Source organism: Neophocaena asiaeorientalis, unplaced genomic scaffold, assembly GCF_003031525.2.
Source record: "Neophocaena asiaeorientalis asiaeorientalis breed wild unplaced genomic scaffold, Neophocaena_asiaeorientalis_V1.1 scaffold116, whole genome shotgun sequence".
Lineage (NCBI taxonomy): Eukaryota > Metazoa > Chordata > Mammalia > Artiodactyla > Phocoenidae > Neophocaena > Neophocaena asiaeorientalis.
The window spans coordinates 6554371-6576672 of NW_020174561.1; positions in this window are offsets into that span (position 1 = coordinate 6554371).

The window sequence follows — 22302 nt, forward strand, 5'->3', positions numbered from 1 at the left end:
TTTACCTCTTTAGTCTCCTCAAATTAATTTCTGAAATAATGAATCCAAAAGCCTCCAAATATTCCCCAGATAAACTAGCAAGAGTCACCAAACCAGAAGAATAAAAATTGGTCCCTAGATACATATGAAGGAGAGATATCTTTATTGGTGTTATTGCATCTGATAATCAGAAGGAGCAAAACATAATCTGAAATGCTACATGATAAAGGAGAAAAAGAGAAAATATTCATTTCATAATATCTCTAGTCCATGTATTAAGGGGAGTATTATGGCAAGTAGTGGAGGAGATAAGAAGAAGAGCAGTGCAAGAAAAGATCTGCACAGAGATAAGGTAGAAAGGACAGCCAAGCAGCACCATGCCCAGGAGCTCCGTATCTCTTTATCACAACACAGTGCCCTTGTCATGACAACATCAATAGCTGTGTAGCTGCCACATGGAAACCACCAGTAATATAGCCATACTCCATTAATCAGTAAAAGCATCTGCACCTATTACTCATGTAGTGAATAATGATTTAGCAGCTGTGCATCCTAGAATAAGGCGTTGTGATATTTAGAAAAACAGGGATAATTCACATATTATTCAGACAAAAATTCTAGCTTGTATGATTTACTTTTTCCCTCCATAAATAAACACAAATGATTTCTCCTGAAGAAAGCAAATGGTTTTTTTTTGCCTTAAGCAATGCCCATGGCTGTTAATATTTTGGTGGCATACATTTGGTTAATCAATAAAACAAGCATAAGGTATATTGCTTTTCAAAAGAGCTTCTTTGGAAGGTTTTCATTTGCTTCTAAATTTATATCAATTTAGAATTAACCAAGATGGAGACATAGGAGGTTCCTTAGCTCTCTTCCTCTCATGGATGCACCAAATGTACTGCTACATTCCCTCTGAAAGAGACCCCAGAAACTAACTGAGCAATTCCTACACATTGGATAAATGAGAGAATATCCAAATAAAAATGGGTGAAAAAGACTGAGACACTCACACCATAAGCCTCAAATCCAATACAGCACCATATAATGAGGAGGGGATCCCCATCACCGAGCTTCTTCCTCAGGACTTAAGGAACATCTAGCACCACAATTTTAAGACAAAGAAGGTCACTATATAATGATAAAGGGATCAATTAATCAAAAGGATATAACTATTATAACTATTATGTACCCCAAATAAGAGCACTCAAATATATAAAGCAAAATTAACATATCTGAAGGAGGAAATAGACAGCAATAAAATAATAACAGGGGACTTCAATATGCCACTTTCAACAATAGATAGATCATCCAGAAAGAATATCAATAAGGAAACATTGGACTTAAGCTCATATGGCCCTAACAAATATATTCAGAACATTCCATCCAACAGTAGCAGAATGCACTTTCTCAAAAGCACATGGAACATTTCCCAGGATGAATTATATGTTAGTCCACAAAACAAGTCGTAATAAAGTAAGAAGACTGAAATCATATCAAGCATCTTTTCAGGCCACAATGGTAGGTGACAGAAGTCATTTATAAGAAGAAAAATAGAAAAATCACAAATATGTGGAGATTAAGCAACATGAACAAGCAATGAGTCAAAGAAGAAATCAAAAGATATATTGAGGCAATGAAAATGGAAACAGAACTTATCTAAATCTTTGGGATGCAGCACAAGAGGTTCTAAAAGGGAAGTTCATTTTAACACATACATTAAGGAAAAAGAAAGATCTCAAACAACCTACATCTCAAGAAACTAGAAAAAAATAAACAACAACTAAGCCCAAAGTTAGAAGAAAAAAGAAATAACATATACATGAACATAAATAAATAAAATACAGACAAAAAGACAACAGAAAAGATCAATGAAACTAAGGGTTATGTTTTTGTAAAGATAAACAAAATATATAAACATTTAGTTAGACTTAGCAAGACAAAAAGAGAGAGGACACAAATAAATATAAATGAAAAGAAGATATTGCAACTGATAATATAGAAATACATAGAATCATAAAAGACTACAATGAAAAATTATACTTCAACAAATTGGGCAACCTAGAAGAAATGGATATATTCTTAGAAACATACAAATTGCCATCATGAAGAAATAGAAAATCTGAACAGACCTACTACTAGTATGGAGATGAATCAGTAATCAAAAACCTCACAACAAAGAAAAGTTCAAGATCAAATGGCTTTACTAGTAAATTCTCCCAAACATTTAAAGAACTAATACCAATCCTTCTCAAACTCTTCCAAAAATAGGAGGGAACACTTACAAACTTATTTTATGAGGGCAGCTTTACCCTGATACCAAAGCCAGGCAAGGACACTACAAGAAAAAAAAAAATTACAGGCCAATATCCTTGATGAACGTAGATGCAAATATCCTCAACAAAATAGAATGAACCAAATTAAACAATACATTAGAAGATCTTGATCAAGTGGGATTTTTTAAACTGAGATGTAAGGATGGTCAATATGTGTAAATGAATTAACCAAAATGAATGATAGGTATCGTATGAACATCTCAGTAGATACAGAAAAAGCATTTGACAAAATTCAATAGCCTTTCATAATAAAAACTTTCAACAAACTGGGTATAGAGGAAACTTAACTCAGTGTAAAAAAGGTCATATATGACAAACCCACAGTTAATATCATACTCAATAGAGAAATGTTGAAAGCTTTCCTTTAAGATTAGGAACATACAAGGATGCCCACTTTCTCCACTTTTATTCAATGTAATACTGGAAATCCTAGCAAGTAATTAGGAAAGAAATGGAAATAAAGGCATCCAAATCAGAAAGGCAAAAGTAAAATTGTCTCTGTTTGAAAATGACACAATATTATATGTAGAAAACCCTAAAGACTCCACCAGAACACTGTTAGAACTAATAAATGAATTTAGTAAATTTGCAGGACACAAAATTCAGTAAAAAAAAGTCAGTTGTGTTTCTATACATGAACAAGCTATCTGAAAGAGAAATTAAGAAAACCATCCCCTTTATGACAGCATCAAAAAAATAAAATATTTAGAGATAAATTTAACCAAGGAGGTGTAATATCTGTACTGAAAAACTGTCAGACATTGACAAAGAAACTGAAGAGGACACAAATAAATAGAAAGGTGTTCCTTATTCACGGATTGTAAGGATTAATATTGTAAAAATATAATATTCATACTACCCAAAGCATTCTACAGGCTAAATGAATTTTCTATCAAAACTCCAATGACATTTTTCACAGAAACTAAAAACACTAATTTTTTTAATGAAAGCACAAAAGTTCCTGAATAACCAAAGCAATATTTAGAAAGAAGAACAAGGCTGGAGGCATCATACTTCCTCATTTCAAACTATATTATAAAGCTATAGTAATCAAAACAGCATGGTATTGGCATAAAACAGACAAATAGCTCAATGGAACAGAACAGAAAGCACAGAAATAAACCCATGCATATATGGTCAATTAATCCACAACAAAGAAGGCAAGAATATGCAATGGGAAAAGAATAGTCTCCTCAACTGATGGTGGGAAAACTGGATAGCAACATGTAAAAGGATGAAACTAGATCCCTATGTGAAAGTTTTCCTTTTCATAGATAACCAAGAAAGAATTCCAGAGAATTGAAAATGCACTATTAGCATGTATGTCATGCTGTGCTTGTATAAGGGAGGGAGAAATTATAACATATGTTTCCAACTCATTTAGCCTTCTTAATTTATTGAAATCATGTTCTTGCCTTTTTCAAATACTTTTCTTTTTTTTTTTTTTTTAGATTTAGTGACAGTTCCCTATAGTCACATAACTCATTAGAATACTATTTCACCAGAAAAAGTGATCCACTTAGTCTGTGTTTTCTTGAATCTGACCATGAACCAGAGATAATTTTTTTTTTTTTCAAATGAGTTTCAGCTCTAAAAGAGAAACAGTCTTCCCAAAGGCAGAGGAACTTAGAGAAATCAACATTCACCATTCTGGCATGAACGTCAGCCTCCATAAACAAATCTGACAAATAAGTGTGGTCTCTAAGCTACCTACTTTCCTGCCCATCTGTTTGTATGGCACATTGCCCTTACTCAAAGGGCACTGCCAATTTTATTTTGAAAAAAATACAGTCGATATAAGGTGAGATAAATCATCTCTACAGAAGCAGAATTTGCATTGCAAAGACCAGCATATTTGGTTTTGATTTTGATTTTCTTTAGCTTCATTTTTGCTATTGCATTTCTTTTTCTAGAGGATAGGAGAGGGCATGTTAAATGAATTTTCAAATAATATGGGGAAAGGGAAGACTCAGAACAAAAAATCCTGTTATCTTCTTATTCCAACTGGCAATGTGTGAAATTACAAACATAATGTATTAATGAGAAGGTCATTCTCAGCATCATCATCTGCATTTATTAACTGATTCTCCTTCAAAATACAAACCTTAAAAAAAAGAGAGAAATGAGAGTGAAATGAAGAGATCTCAAACCTTGCTTCATAGAAGAACAGTTTGCAATTAAGATTAGGCAATTGAAGAACACATTAGTAGTGTGCCTATGAGATAAAGGCATCAACCAGCAGACACTTCATTCCAATGAAATCCCGTGAAAGCCATCACCATCCAATCTAACATTAATAGAGCAATAAGAATGATCTCAACCATAAACCTTTTATAATATTTTCTTGGCTTCACACTTTTTCTTCAAGAAGCTTAAGTACCTGGATAATAAACAATGAACTATAATCCTTAGTAGGTCTTTAAATTTAATTGACTTTGTTTTTTCCTTACTTTCAATGTATTTTTTCTCTTCTTCCAAAAAACAACCATATTAAAGTCAAATATATGCTTTCTACTATGTTTATACTTATGCTATGATTACAGAAAGTTGGCAGTATTCTGTAAAGTATCATTGATGAGAAACAAGGCTGCTAATTTCCCCTACTAGTCTTTGTTCTCAGAGATGTGGAAGCTGTACACTAACTGTAGACCAACCTTTAGAGCTCTTACATTAAAATAATGCTGTCTATAGGAAAATGCCTAATGGCTTTTGCATCAAGAATCTATATTAAAAGAAAAAAATGAAACATTTTTTACTTCCCTCATAATGTACACTTCTTGAAAAAGTCCTGTGTTTTTCCCCAAGGTAAATATCTTGTGTGATATCTTACTTAGAGATATTCCAAGACAGAATTTCATGATTTATTCACTTTGCCTAATACAATTAAATAATATCTAATCAGATATGTAATATACTTTGTACAAAGTCACATGTAGATTTTATTTAATAAATAACTATATCTATGGGACTTCCCTGGTGGCGCAGTGGTTAAGAATCTGACTGCCAAGGCAGGGGACATGGGATCAATCCCTGATCCAGGAAGATCCCACATGCCATGGGATCAACTAAGCCCATGCTCCACAACTACTGAGCCTGTGCTCTAGAGCAAAGAAGCCACAATTACTGAGCCTGAGTGCTACAACTACTGAAGCCCATGCGCGCTAGAGCCCGCGGGCTGCACTACTGAAGTCCGCCCACTCTAGGGCCCACATGCCACAACTACTGAGCCTGCGTGCTGCAACTACTGAAGCCCGCATGCCTAGAGCCCATGCCCCACAACGAGAAGCCACCGCAATGAGAAGCCCGCACACCACAATGAAGAGTAGCCCTGCTCGCCACAACCAGAGAAAGCCCATGCACAGCAACAAAGACCCAAAGCAGCCAAAATAAATAAATAAATACATTAAAAAAATTTTTTTTAATTAATAAATAATTTAAAATAATAAATAACTATATCCAAACCTTCACATCTTTTTATCGAAGTATTTTTTTTATAAACTGGTAAATTCCTAAAGGATCATTTCACATTCTGTGTCAGTTAGTCCATGCATTCATCCATTCATTTCAAATTACATTAAACCCTAGTGCCAGGGACTGTGATGTGTGTCTTAATAGTAAGCAGCACTCATTTGTACACTGATGAGAATGACACAGTGCAAGGCTGGTGACACAAGAGAATTTCGGGAGATTTTTTAAAAAGAAGCTAAATCCCTGAGATGTATATGAATATGCTTCAGAACCCAAGGGCAAAATTGAGGAAATTCTGTTTTCTCCATTTTACAATGGTTTTCTTCCCATTGTAAAAGGAGGACAAGAGGTGAAGATGGCACCAATATTCGTTAGTTTATAGATTTGACTATGAAGAGTTAAGCACTCGTCTAATGTCTTTTGTTTGCTCAGTGAAGTATGATATAAGGTTGTCAACTGGAAGTAACATGGGAAAAGAGGTGGGAGTTTTGGACAGTAAAGACAAGGTATGAAAAAGTCTTGTGATGAGAGGCAGAGTTCATTTGCTATAGAAAAATAATGGGATCTGAGGGCTGTATTAAGGACCCATTTGCAGTATCAGTATAAAGTCATCACCATACACCTTCCTGGCTGTGTGAGTTTTCTGTAGCAATGATTAGCTGCTAGGCAGCTGGTTATATTAGGTTTAGGTTTTTGTCAAATAGGTGCAACAGAGTTGAGAGTATTTGTAAAGGAGCTATAATAATCATCAATTAAAGAATCTAGGATGGATAAAAAAACATAATAGAATAAAGACAGCAAAGAAGTGGGTCTGGTGAATGTTGTATAATATTTACAATTCCCCTACATCATGGTAGGTATTGAGTAATAATACAAAATACATTATTTCATGCTATGTTTCTACCTCAAGTTCAGTATTGGTTTTTGCATGTATAAAAGAGCAATACAGATATGCTCAGAGGCAAGAATTCAATTGTCTATCTATAACTGGGGGCTTTAAGGAGGTATAAAGCTACATGAACCTTGTGTGTGTTGTGCGTCTGTGCATGTGTTTTTACTTCACACTATCTGCATGCCTTAGCGTTTGTTCCAGACTGATATCCAAGGAAATAACAGCTGGCTATGATGCAGGATTTATGAAACTATATATTTTCCATTGGAGCAAAGTTCACAAACCATTTTTAATGTGTCCCAAGTTTGAACATAAAGTTCATAAATTACCTATGATGAAGTTCAGCATAGACATACATTTTTACTCTAAAAGTTTGTAAAACTGTTCCCCATTCAATTCCACAAATTTAACAACTGTGAAACTAATGATTTGAAAATTACTTTAAATATGACAAAAATGAATTCAGTGAAATTAATTCTTCTCAGGTGAACTGACTCTTGCAAAGGTCTTTCACTTTATTGTAATGATTTAATAATTTTGCATATCATGATCAAAAATCTCCCCCAAAATATAAAGGACAAAAAACTAATGGGAGAACAGAGGACACTATTTCAGTCTCTTGAAAAGCAGCTGCCCTACAGAGAAATATGGTAACTTACAAGGACATGCACATTAGCACTCTGTCGTAAACCCTTTAGAGAATTTCATTTGATATTCTTACTCTACAATATCAAATTTCTTTCAACACAACATTTTTAACCTATTACAACAAACACTGCTGCCTATATTAAGAACCTTTCTAAAGGAAGGGAAAATGATAATATAAAAATAGAATGTTCATACCTAAGGAGACAAAAGACCTGTATGCAGAAGATTGTAAGACACTGATGAAAGAAATTAAAGATGATACAAATAGATGGAGAGATATACCATGTTCTTGGATTGGAAGAATCAACATTGTATTTGGAAATCAGTCTCAAAACACTAAAGACCTAAATACAACTGTATTATACAATAATCCTTACACTGAGCCCCACACCTTATCCACTTCATTTAAGTTAACAAGTCAGTTTTCTCCTTCCACTAAAACTAACTTCCAGTGACCACAGAAATAATCATTTTAGTATATGATAGAATAAAACCACACAATTTTTTATCATGATATACAAGATTTTCACAAAATTCTTGCATTTACAATGGACAAGAATATCTGCATTTTCTGCTCTTTTTTTAAAGTTTAGACATTCCATGATTAATGAAAAGAGAAATTTAATATACAGAGTGAATGTAAACTCAAGGAATATCTTTGAATATTCCTCCCTCCAAACAATGAGAACTCCAAAATGCACCTTTAAAGTGATATTAAGTATAATAGAGTTTACCACTTGAAAAAGATCGCCCTTCTGTGTTTATACTTTACACAGATTTAAACATTGAGATAAGGAAAGAGGTCAGACAGACTGCACAAAATTGGGAAAATAAAAATAACAAGCTGCTGAAAGAATTCTATGCACATGACAGGATCAGAAATAAGTCTTTAATACTGAAATTAATTATTAACACATCAGCAATAGCTTCACTTTCAATTATAAATATAACCTGAAACTTTATTCTTTGTCTCTAAGTAATGTAGGCTGTAAGTAAAAATTTTAACAAACAGTAGTCTAGGTTGATAATATTTATTATTTAAAATAAGTATAACTGCTTTAGTCAAACACTAGCTTCTGCATAGATATAAATATCAAGTATGTATCAACTATGTAACAGTCTCAATATGATCCTCATTTCTTCCCACTCTTTGCAATAAATCCCTAAATCCCCAAATTCATAACTCTCCAGAGATTTTCTCTAGGAATTATACTTTTGAGGTCATATCATTAAGATATAACATTGAGGCCAACTTCAGAGATGCAGCAGGAGCACATAAGTAGTTGGACCAGAACATACATGCTGGGAGAACTATCTGTGAAAACAAAAAAATTTGGACCCATTTTGTGGGGAGAAAACAGCCTCACAGAGGAAAGCATCTGGATTCCTGGATAGAGGGCAGTGTAGGATCAACCTTTTTTCATGTTCTTTTGTGTCTCCACTATATTGCCCTGGATGGATCACTGCCTGAACTACTTGATATGAGGAAGAAAAATAGTAGTTCCTGCCCCTGTTAACTCTTAGCTATGTACCATCAAGGAAGTACCAGAGCTGAGTCTGTGGGAGAGAGGGTAATAAACATGAGAACAGGAGCATGAATTTTCTGTGACCCTTCTCTCTTGTCTCTTCACTCCCTCCCACCTCCCAAGCCCATTACATTAGATTATTTCAACTGTGGTCGATAGTATTTAGAAAAAGTATAATTCCTACAAATTGAAGTAAGAGGGAAAGTCTCTGAGGATCAAGAGGGCAAAATATCCCATTACCTCATCTACAGTAGTTTTCCTTCCTTTTCACCCTAGATCTCCATCCATAGTTTGCAGAGTATTCACAAGCTAGACACTGAGATTTCACCTCCTCCTCCAAATTCGTATCACCATACAAAGCAGTTACAATTTCCAAGTAAGTGTGCATTCCCAGGGATAAATACCACAATATTTTAGGATGATGACTACCATGAAAGAGACAAATAACTGAACAACTAATTAACACACCTTAAACCTCCCCTCAGTTGGTACTAATTTTAGAAGAGCTTCGTCCTGATCCTAGGCCCTGACCTCCCTTGTCTTGGAGAAATTATTTTCAAAAACTTTTAATTGTAAATAATTTCTCTTCATCTGTGAGATGTAAATGTTTTTAAAAGCTTCTTGCCTGTTTTACAACCCAAGAATGTTTTAAGGCCTTTAGGAACCATCTCTTTAAAATATAATCATTGAGGAGGATAATAGTCCCCCTACTTCCCAATTTCTGTCTGTGAGAGGGCAGGAGCTTAACTTCAGAGGGTACATTGTTTCAAGTTCCAGAACTATCTTCTGTCATAAAGATACCAAAAAGTGTAATTTTCCTTGTGGTAAAGCTAGTTAACAAACACAAAAGCCTAAGATCTCCACTTCATTCCAGCTTTTGAAATCTCTACCACCTTTTATTTCAGTGGAGTTGAGTTCAGACGAGTTTGGTCTCTCCCTTCTACTGTCACAGTATTGAATAAAGTCTTCCTTGTGTGCTTAACATTGTCTAGTGCAATTTTTGCTTTGACACACCTATGACAAAGTAAGCTGGATTGATGGACCAGAAAGAAATAGAATTTCAATAAGCATAAAATAAATTTAATGGGATAAGGAAAGATATGGGATGAATGACGTAAAGACAATCAGTCATAAAAGCAACCAAATGGAGTCATTAAATATAAAAAATATGAAAACTGAAATAAATTATTCAGTAGAGAGGTTAAACAGCACAGTAGATGTGGCCTTACAACAAATTAGAAAAGTAGGAAAGCACTAAACACCCTGAACAATACCAGGGAAAAATAGAGTGGAAAATATAAAATAAAACTTGAGATATAAAGATGCAAGGAACTATAGGAACTCCAGAAGTGAGAAAAATAACACAATAGCATTAGAAATCCATAGCCAGATAATAGCTTAAGAATGACATAGGTCTAAAAATTAACAAAACAAAGCTATTAATAATCCAAGGATAAACATAAACCCAAGAGAAAATGTATGAAATACTTATACACACAATAAATTACATGGTGAAATATATGCAAATAGTTCATACAGTGCTTAGAGGAGAAATAGAGCTTTTAATATATTATTTATTAAAAAAACAGAAATAGAATTTAAATACATTATTTATCAAAAAATAGGAAGAAAATAAGTTGCACATTCAATCCAAAAACCAAAATAATGAAATAAAAAAGCATCAAAGAAATACGAAAGATTAAAATAAAATGACACCACAGTATATAAATTAAAGAATAAAACTAATTAGTAAAATAAAAGATGGTACTTTGAAATAATGGATAATTTAAATTTAAATCTCTAGCAAGTTTCACAAAGGAAAAAAGAGACAAGCTGCAAATAAAGAACAGAATAAAACAGTAGTTGAATAGTTAAACACAGTTACCTTAAAAATAGAATTACTAAATTTCTTAAAAAATACAAAATGCCAAAAGTGCATAAGAATGAATTGAAAATTATGGAAAAATTAGATATTGAAGAAATGGAAATGGTAGTCATAACCTACCTTTCATAAACAAATACCATGCCCAGATGCTATTTCATGTGATTTCCAGCAGACTTTCAGAATATATTAAAATATTTGATCCCATTTATATGAGATGGTATAAATAGTAAGAAAAAAAAAGGGGGGAAAGGAAAAGTGAGGGAGATCTGTCTACTTCAGAATATGAGGCCATTATAACTAAACTAAAAAAATAAATTAGAAAAACATCTCTAGGCCTAATTAATAGGTAAATATACATGAGAAATTGTAAATAGAACCTTAGCTAATTCTATGCAACAATGCATCAAAAATTAGAAATCGTGATCAAGCAGCATATAACCATCATCTCTTGTCTGCATAATTGCAGTATCCTCCTAGCTGGTGTCCTTGTTCCCATCCTCATCTCCACTGCATAGTCGTTTCTTTATCTAGCAGTGTTCTTTATTGCAGGACTAAGATGTCACTCCTCTGCGTAAAACCTTCTATTCACTTCCCATCTCACTCGGAGTAAAAGCCAAAGTCCTTTTGTAATGACGAATTTTATGTGGCAACTTGACGGGATCAGAAGATGCCCAAATATTTGGCTAAATATTATTTCTCGGTGTGAGAGTATGTCTGGAAAAAATTATTATTTGATTTTGTGGACTCAGTCCAGTGTTTTGCCCTCCCCAATTCACTGAGGGCCTGAATAGAACAAAAATGCAGAGGAAGGAGGAATTTGGTCCTTCCTGCCTGATTGTTTGAGCTGTGACATGAAAATTTTCCTGCTCTGGCGCTACTGGTATACTGGCATTTACATCTAGACTGGAAACTACATCATCAGCTCCCCAGTTCTCAGGCCTTTGGACTGGGGCTGAATTACACCACTGGCTTTCTTGCTTCTCCAGCTTGCAGATGGCAGATCATGGAACTTCTCAGTCGCCATAATCATGTAAGCCAATTCCTTATAATAATATAATAATACCTAGATAATAATCTAAAATGGAAAAATATAGAACACTATAAAGAATTTGTGACAGAGGTGGTTATGACTAGAGAAAAGCTTTTTTATAAATTCTCTACTATAGACACAGCAACAAGTATATTAGATGATAAAGCTGTTATAAAACTATAATAAAAGATGATTATTTTATAAGTAGTATGGCCCAGAGAAGAATTCAAAATTATATGTGAATTAGTTCAAAAATGTGGATTTGAAATATATAAGTTTAAAATATCTAAAATTTAATATTAAATACTTAAATATCAAGTATTTGACTTATAAAATGCAATATTTAAAATTCAGCTGGGTATAAATAGTGATCTTTTAAAGCTTGCCATGAAAATATAAGCAAAAGGAATATTCTTTCAGGCAAATAATAGGAACACTTGATACCACAAAACATTAAAATAAGGTTTTGGAACAATTTTTAATGCACCATCAAAAGGTTTGGTAAACATGTAGTGATGGTCAGAAAGCAATGAGAAAAAAATGCAGGACTGGTGAATATTATAAAGGTTTTAGCTGAATTTTGTACGAGTAATCATTGTTAAGTGAATAAGCATTAGTGTTTGAAAAGATTCCAGAATATTTCAAAACAGATAAGGATAGTCGCATAAATATTTAAAGCTTTATTAACTTAAGGTGTTCGATAGCAGGTATTACAGAATTGTTTGTAATGCTACTGGCAATAATATTCAAAATTTACTTTTCCACATAGACATGCTTAAGCTACACTTAGAAGCAAAGTGATGGTTTGAATATTTCAGATGAAATAAATTGTTTTTCTAACTTAAAAATACTTTTAGCTAAAAATCACTCAAATATATCATAATTCAGTACCCTAGAATATGTCACAGATATTTTTAAACTTTTTTAACATCTTTATTGGAGTATTATTGCTCTACAGTGTTGTGTTAGTTTCTGCTATATAACAAAGTGAATCAGCTATATGCATACATACATCCCCATATCCCCTCCCTCTTGCGTCTCCCTCCCACCCTCCTTATCCCACCCCTCTAGGTGGCCGCAAAGCACCGAGCTGATCTCCCTGTGCTATGCAGCTGCTTCCCACTAGCTATCTAGTTTACATTTGGTACTGTATATATGTCCATGCCACTCTCTCACTTCGTCCCAGGTTACATTTCCCCCTCCCCGTGTCCTCAAGTCCATTCTCTACGTCTGTGTCTTAATTCCTGTCCTGCCCCTAGGTTCATCAGAATAAGAATCATTTTCTTTTTTAGTTTCCATATATATGTGTTAGCATATGGTATTTGTTTTTCTCTTTCTGACTTACTTCACTCTGTATGACAGACTCTAGGTCCATCCACCTCACTATAAAAAATTCAATTTATTTCTTTTTATAGCTTAGTAATATTCCATTGTACATATGTGCCACGTCTTCTTTATCCATTCATCTGTCAGTGGACACTTAGGTTGCTTCCATGTCCTGGCTATTGTAAATAGTGCTGCAAAGAACATTGTGGTGCATGTCTCTTTTTGAATTACGGTTTTCTCAGGCTATATGCACAGTACTGGGATTGCTGGGTCATATGGTAGTTCTATTTTCAGTTTTTTAAAGAACCTCCATACTGTTCTCCATAGTGGCTGTATCAATTTTCATTTCCACCAACAGTGCAAGAGCGAGCATTCCCTTTTCTCCACACTCTCTCCAGCATTCATTGTAGATTTTTGATGATGGCCATTCTGACTGCTGTGAGGTGAAACCTTGTTGTAGTTTTGATATGCATTTCTCTGACAATTAGCGATGTCAAGCATCTTTTCATGAGCCTTTTGGGCATCTGTATGTCGTCTTTGGAGAACTGTCTATGTATTGTAGATCTTCTGCCCATTTTTTGATTGGGTCATTTGTTTTTTTGATATTGAGCTGTATAAGCTGTTTGTTTATTTTGGAGATTAATCCCTTGTCGGTTGCAAATATCTTCTCCTATTCTGAGGGTTGTCTTTTCATTTTGTTTATGGTCTCCTTTGCTGTGTAAAAGCTTTTAAGCTTAATTAGGTCCCATTTGTTTATTTTTGCTTTTATTTCCATTACTCTAGCAGACGGATCTAAAAAGATATTGCTGTGATTTATGTCAAAGGATGTCCTGCCTATGTTTTCCTCTAGGAGTTTTATAGTATCCGGTCTTACATTTAGGTCTTTAATCCATTTTGAGTTTATTTTTGTGTATGGTGTTAGGGAGAATTCTAATTTCATTCTTTTACATGTAGCTGTCCAGTTTTATAAGCACCACTTATTGAAGAGACTGTCTTTTCTCCACTGTATACTCTTGCCTCCTTTACCAAAGATAAGGTGACCATATGGGCGTGGGTTTATCTCTGGGCTTTCTATCCTGTTCCATTGATCTATATTTCAGTTTTTGTGCCAGTACCATACTGTCTTCATTACTGTAGCTTTGTAATATAGTCTGAAGTCCAACAGCCTGATTCCTCCAGCCCCATTTTTCTTTCTAAAGATTGCTTTGTCTATTTGGGGTCTTTTGTGTTTCCATATAAATTGTGAAATTTTTTGTTCTAGTTCTGTGAAAAACGCCATTGGTAGTTTGATAGGGATTGCATTGAATCTGAAGATTGTTTGGGGTAGTATGGTCATTTTCACAATGTTGATTCTTCCAATCCAGGAACATGGTATATATCTTCATCTGTTTGTTTCATTTTTTAATTTCTTTCAACAGTGTTTTATAGTTTTCTGCATACATGTCTTTTGTCTCCTAAGGTAGGTTTATTCCTAGGTATTTTATTCTTTTTGTTGCAATGGTAAATGGGAGTGTTTCCTTAATTTTGCCTTCAGATTTTTCATCATTAGTGTATAGAATGCAAGAGAGTTCTGTGCATTAATTCTGTACCATGCTACTCTACCAAATTCATTGATTAGCTCTAGTAGTTTTCTGGTTGCATCTTTAGGATTCTCTATATATAGTATCAAGTCATCTGCAAACAGTGGCCGTTTTATTTCTTCTTTTCCAATTTAGATTCCTTTTATTTCTTTTTCTTCTCTGATTGCCATGGCTAAAACTTCCAAAACTATGTTCCCGATCTTAGAGGAAATGGTTTCAGGTTTTCACCATTGAGGACGATGTTGGCTGTGGGTCTGTCATATATGGCCTTTACTATGTTGAGGTAGGTTCCCTCTATGCCTACTTTGTGGAGTGTTTTTATTATAAATGGGTGTTGAATTTTGTCAAAAGCTTTTTCTGCATCTATTGAGATTATTATATGGTTTTCATCCTTCAATTTGTTAAATTGGTGTGTCACATTGATTCATTTGCTTATACTGAAGAATCCTTGCATTCCCGAGATAAACCCCACTTGATCATGGTGTATGATCCTTTTAATATGCTGTTGGATTCTGTTTGCTAGTATTTTGTTGAGGATATTTGCATCTATGTTCACCAGAGATATTGGCATGTAGTTTTCTTTTTTTGTGACGTCTTTGTCTGGTTTTGGTATCAGGGTGATGGTGGCCTCATAGGATGAGTTTGGGAGTGTTCCACCCTCTGCTGTTGATTTGAGTCTTCTCCCTTTTTTTCTTGATGAGTCTGGCTAATGGATTATCAATTTTGTCTATCTTCTCAATGAACCAGCATTCAGTTTTATTGATCTTTTCTATCACTTCCTTCATTTCTTTTTCGTTTATTTCTGAGCTGATCTTTATGATTTCTTTCCTTCTGCTAACTTTGGGGTTTTTTTGTTCCTCTTTTTCTAACTGCTTTAGGTGTAAGGTTAGGTTGTTCATTTGAGATGTTTCTTGTTACTTGAGGTAGGATTGTATTGCTATAAACTTCCCTCTTAGAACTGCTTTTCCTGCTTCCCATCGGTTTTGGGTCGTGTTTTCAGTCATTTGTTTCTAGGTATTTTTAAATTTCCCCTTTGATTTCTTCAGTGATCTCTTGGTTATTTAGTAGTGTATTGTTTAGCCTCAATGTGTTTGCATTCTTTACAGTGTTTTTCCTGTAATTGATATCTAGTCTCATAGTGTGGTCGGAAAAGATACTTGATAAAATGTCAGTTTTCTTAAATTTACAAAGGCTTGATTTGTGACCCAAGATATGGTCTATCCTGCAGAATGTTCCATGAGCACTTGAGAGGAAAGCATATTCTGTTGCTTTTGGATGGAATGTCCTATAAATATCAATTCAGTCCATCTTGTTTAATGTGTCATTTAAAGCCTGTGTTTCCTTATTTATTTTCATTTTGGATGATCTGTCCATTGGTGAAAGTGGGGTGCTGAAGTCCCCTACTATGATTGTGTTACTGTTTATTTCCCCTTTTATGGCTGTTAGCATTTGCCTTATGTATTGAGGTGTTCCTATGTGGGGTGCATAAATATTTAAATTGTTATATCTTCTTCTTGCATTGATTCCTTTATCATTATGTAGTGCCCTTCTTTGTCTCTTGTAATAGTCTTTATGTTAAACTCTATTTTGTCTGATATAAGAATTGCTACTACAGCTTTCTTTTGGTTTCCATTTGCATGGAATATCTTTTTGCATCCCCTCGCTTTCAGTCTGTATGTGTCCCTAGGTCTGCAGTGGGTCTCTTGTAGACAGTATATATACGGGTCTTGTTTTTGCATCCATTCAGCCAGTCTATGTCTTTTGGTTGGAGCATTTAATCCATTTACATTTAAGCTAATTATCAATATGCAAGAGACCCTAGAAATTTCTCTTTCTCAGCCATGTGGAGGACACAGAGAGAAGGCATCCATCAGCAAGCCAGAAGAGGGATTTCATTAGGAACCAAATCTGCTGGAACTTTGATCTTAGGCTTCCTAGGCTCCAGAACTATGAAAAATAAATGTCTTTTATTTAAGCTATCCACTCTATGGTGTTTTTTTATAGCAGCCTGAGCTGACTAAGACAAGTATACTTTAGAGAAATTTAGTGATTTGCCATGGTCAGACAGCAAATGAGTAAGGGGTCCATGACTTTTTGACCCTAATCTTTTTTCCTTAGCTAATGGCCAACATTGCCTACTTAAGTACACTCAAAATGTTAAAAATGCATTTCTAAATCTTAAATGTTCAGATACTAATCCAATCATGGGGCTCCTACTCTCAAGATTTCATCTAAACCTAATTACCTTCCAACGGCCCCACCTCCAAATACCATCACATTAGTGGTTAAGGCTGCAACATAAAAATTGTGAGGGGAACCCAAGCATTCAGTCCATAACAACATTCATCTATTAAATGAAAATATATTATAGGAAATCTTCAAGAAAATTCTTTTTTTTTTTTTTTTTTTTTTTGGTGGTACACGGGCCTTTTACTGTTGTGGCATCTCCCGTTGCAGAACACAGGCTCCGGACGTGCAGGCTCAGTGGCCATGGCTCACGGGCCTAGCCGCTCTGCGGCATGTGGGATCTTCCCGGACTGGGGCACGAACCCGTGTCCCCTGCATCAGCAGGCGGACTCTCAACCACTGCACAACAAGGGAAGCCCCGAGAAAATTCTTAAATAGAGCCTGAGAGCCCCTGGTACAAACCCTGCCCAAGTATCTGTTCCATTTCCTCCCACTCTTCCCTCTAATCACTTCTACTCTAGGTATACTGCTCTCCTTTCAGTTCCCTTAAAACTGCTTTATTCTTGCAGTTCTTTCTCCTGGGAAGTTGCTATCCCAAGTCTTCACACTGCTGGTTCCTTCGGATCTCTCAGGTTGTGTTCAAATTCCATCTCTCCAGTGATACATTCTTTTGCCAACCTCACTAAAAGACACTCCAGATACTCCCTGTTTTTTATCTTTATTCCACTTACTGTTTGATATTTCCCTGTTCATGCATTATTTACTCTGGACTGTCTTCCCTAATAAAAGTTAAGCTCCATAAAAGCAGAGGCTTTGTCTGTCTTATCCACTGCTGAATCTCAAATATCTAAACTCTCTATGGCACAGAGTGAGAACTTGTAGAACACTTGTAGAATAATTAGTTATTTAAAAAGTTAGAATTTAGTACCCCACATAGAAGAATTCAATAAATGGTCTTTGTGTTAACATGGATATATAATTATTTCAACTTTAACAAAATAATCAAAATATCTGTGTTTTAATTCTGAAGTGCAAAGGATATAAAAATTTTGAAATAAGAAAGATATTTTCATATGATTCTATATAGTCCTTTGTATATTTTTAAAACAATTCACCTTCCTATATATTAAAATTTAAAGTAAATGCATTTAATTATCAATACATATATGAGTATTTTTAACATATGTAGTTTAAAATGGTTTATATCTGCTAACACAGAAATAGATTTTCTCACAAAATAAAACACCCTCAGACCCTTAAGGGCAGTCAATGACCTATGAAACCAACACCTAAGGAAGGGTAAGAGGTTTAAGCAGAAAGCCAGCATCATATAGTTTGGGAATAAATGGAATAAAACACCATTGGTCTCTTTTATGTGTTCTGTCATCTTCATTCTTTTTTATGCTTTTGCTCTTCACCATCAATTTCTCTCCCGTGATTTAAAATCATGCTGCCATGTACTCATCTTGTCATTTTCCCTCCTTTAATCTCTACACACAATCCATCATTCTCCCATCTTCTCATCCCTTTTCATTATTTTTCATTTTATTTTTTTCCTTAAATAACAGGTAAAAACAGATTCTATTAAGCTGAAAGTGGTAACTGACAAAATACAAGAAATGGGGGAAAAAATCCTAACAGGCAGTGTTAGTATCACCTTTTCTCACATCCAACCCCTCACCTGGAACTTTCAACTTTTTACTATTCTCTTGATTTCATCAACTAGGGACATAAAAGTCTAATTTGTCTTAACTCTCTAATGTACTGTCTGTAGAAAGAAGTTATTAGATGTTATTGGCTTGCCTCTTGAAGTGACTCCATTTCAAAGATATGTTCGTTTGTTTTATTATTTGTTCCCTGACACATTCATAAATTATAAAAACATTTCTAATACAAAAGGATAATCAATTAAAAAAAGGAAATATGTCACCCTTCAAATCTGCATTCCCAATACCTCTCCACTCAGTCTCAGCAATAGCTTCCTCTCCTGCCAGATTCACAATACTGGGCATATAGAGGCAATAAACATTTGTGGAAATAAATAACTTCTCTAAAAAGAGTCTCCATCCTGTCCTTCCTTATGTCTCACTGCTTCCCCACATCAACACTTGACTTCAGTAAAGTAATTCTCCTTTCTGATGCCTAATCATGCCTTGCAAATTTTCACTTCCATGCTACTGCACACACTATTCTCTTCTACAATCCCCTACTTACTCCATCCCATGGAGGAATTATTTATTTTTACTCTTTAAGGTCCAGATCAAGTATCATCTTTTTTCATAAGCAATCCTTAAAACAAATCTCTCCTTGACGCAGAATTAACTATACACTCATCTGTGTCATTTGGTCCCATAGAAACTTGTACTTATTCATTTATCGCTTTGCAAAAATGATACTTATGTTTGTTCATGACTCCTATTTAAATAGGACAGGGCATTTTTTAAATTAACATATGTTACAAATGGATTTTCTACTTACAGCTAGAAGCCTTTACCTAGCACTGACTTAAAGGACTAAGATTAGAATTTGAAAAATCAGCAAGTTTATAGGAAAATGGTGATTATTCATTACAAAGCCAGATGTAACATAACACACTAAAAAGGCATTTCAGAGAGGAGCAGTTTAAAATTTAAAAAGTGTTCAAAAAATGGGTGGAAGACCTAAATAGACATTTCTCCAAAGAAGACATACAGATGGCCAAGAGGCACATGAAAAGCTGCTCAACATTACTAATTATTAGAGAAATGAAAATCAAAACTACAATGAGGTATCACCTCACACCAGTTAGAATGGGCATCATCAGAAAATCTACAAACAACAAATGCTGGAGAGGGAGTGGAGAAAAGAGAACCCTCTTGAACTGCTGGTGGGAATGTAAAGTAGTACAGTCATTATGGATAACAGTATGGGTCAAAGAAAAAAGCACAAGGAAATTAGAGATAAATGAAAACAAAAACACAACATACTAAAACTTATGGGATACAATAAAAAGAGTGCTCATAGGGAAATGTATAGCTGTAGATACTTTTATTTTAAAAGAAGAAAAATTCTAATCAATAACGTAACCTTCTACTGCAAAGCACTGGAGAAAAACAGGGAAATAAACCTATTTAAAATAATAAGGAAGAAAAATATAATAAAGGCTAGGTTAGAAATAAGTGAAATAGAGAATAGAAAAAATAATAGAGGAATTCAACAAAACTAAAAGTTGATTTTTAAAAATAATCAGCAACATTAACAAACCTTTAGCTAGATTAATAGAGAGAGAAAGAGAGAGACAGTGTAGTAAAATTACTAAAATCAGGAATGAAAGAGAAGAAATCGCTGCCAATTTTAGAGAAAAAAACACTGTAAGAGAATATATGCCAATAAATTAGATAATTTAGATGAAATGAACAAATTCTTACAAAGACACAAACTACCAAAATGGACTCAAAAAGAAATAGAAAAGCTATATATGTTTATAACAAATAAAGAGATAGAACTAGTAATCAGAATATTTCCACAATGAAAAGTCAAGACCCAGTAGGTAAATCCTAGCAACATTTAAAGAAGAATTAATACCAGTTCTTCATAAATTCTTCTAAAAAATAAAGGATCAGTAACCATTCTCCAACTCATGCTATGATGACAGTATTATCCTAATACCAAAACTAGACAGACATCACAAGAAAACTTCACATCATATATCTTATGAATATAAATGCAAACATTCTAAAAAATAGTAGTGAACAACAACATATGGAAAAAGATTATACAGTATGGCCAAGTATCTATCCCAGGAATGCAAGTTAGGTTTAACATCAGAAAAACAATTACTATAAAACATCATACCAATAAAATAAAGGCAAAACCACATCATCATTTCAACAGAGAAAGGAAAAGTATATGACAAAATCCAACAACCCTTTGTGATGAAAAGGTTCAACAAATTCAGAATAGAAGGGAGATTCCCCATCTTGATTTAAAGCAGCTGGGAAAACCTAGAACCAACATCATACTTAACAGAGAAAGACAATATGTTTTTGCCTAAGATCAAGAACAAGACAAGGATATCTGTTTCCATCACTTCTATTCAACATTGTACTGGAGAGTCTAGCCAGGGAAGTTAGGCAAGAAAATAAAATAAAAGGCATCCGGATTGAAACAGTAAAAATATCCCTATTTTCAGGTAGCACAGTGTAAACAGAAAATCCTGAAGATCCACTAAAAATCTACTGGAACTAATAAAAGAGTTCAGCAAGGTTAAATGATATAAGATTAATATACAAAAATCAAATCCATTTCTACACTGTAAATGAACGAGCTGAGAATGAAATTAAGAAAATAATTATACTTAGCAATAGCATCAAAAAGATAACATACTTAAAAAATTCAACAAAACAAGTGTAAAACTTTTACTCTGAAAACTACAAAACATTACTGAAATTGAAGGCCATAATAAATAGAAAGACATATGTGTCCATGGATTGGAAAACAATATAGTTAAGATGGAAATACTCCTCAAAGTAATCTACAGATTTAACATAACCACTGTCAAATTCCCAACTCTTTGCAGATATTGACAACCTAAAGTTAAACTTCCAAATGATGGAAATTCAAGCTACGGTAATAGCCAAATAATCTTAATGAAGAAGGAAAAAGTTGGATGACTCACATTTCCCAATTTCAAAAAATTATAAAAAGCTACAATAATCAACCAGTATGGTACTGGTATAAGGATATCCATATTGACCTTTTCACTAAGTTAAAATATAAGGAAGATCAACTTGAGTAAGCGAATATGTTGGATATTTAGACACAAAAATAGAAAACAACAAAGTAAAAATGCCCTCCAAGTGTAAAATGAATGTTCTACAAGCAATTTCTGTAGAATTGACGGGAATCCTCAGAAAATATATTTTAGAACTGTTTTTAAAATGTTTTGTTTTCATTAACTTATTTTCATTCTTTTTGATCGTTATTCAAGATATCTTAAAATACTTATAAGTCATAGTAATGAAAACAGTGGGTGTGACACTCTAGGTCCTGAGCCCTAAAGACAGGACACTTTCACCTCGTGTTTCATGAAACAATCCCTTTGGCAGCCCTGTAGCTCAAAAGTGTCCGGCTATGTTGAGATAGCCATGTATGAGAGGCTATGACATTCAGGAGCTTGGTTTACCAATCACAGGTGTGTCCAACCTTCCAACCATTCCCAGACAAGAAGACAGATACGTGTGTAAAATCACCTTGAATACTCCAGACCATTCCATCTGCTGGCTGAATCTTACCAAGTCTTCTCTCTGTATCATATAGAGCAAAAGCCTCATCCAGCTGAGCTGGGCCCCAAATTCCTGACCCATACAGTTATAAGGTATGAAAACATGGTAGTTGTTTTAAGCCCTAAATATTGGAGTAAGTTTTTACACAGAAATAGATAGCCAGAACATACAATAAGCATCC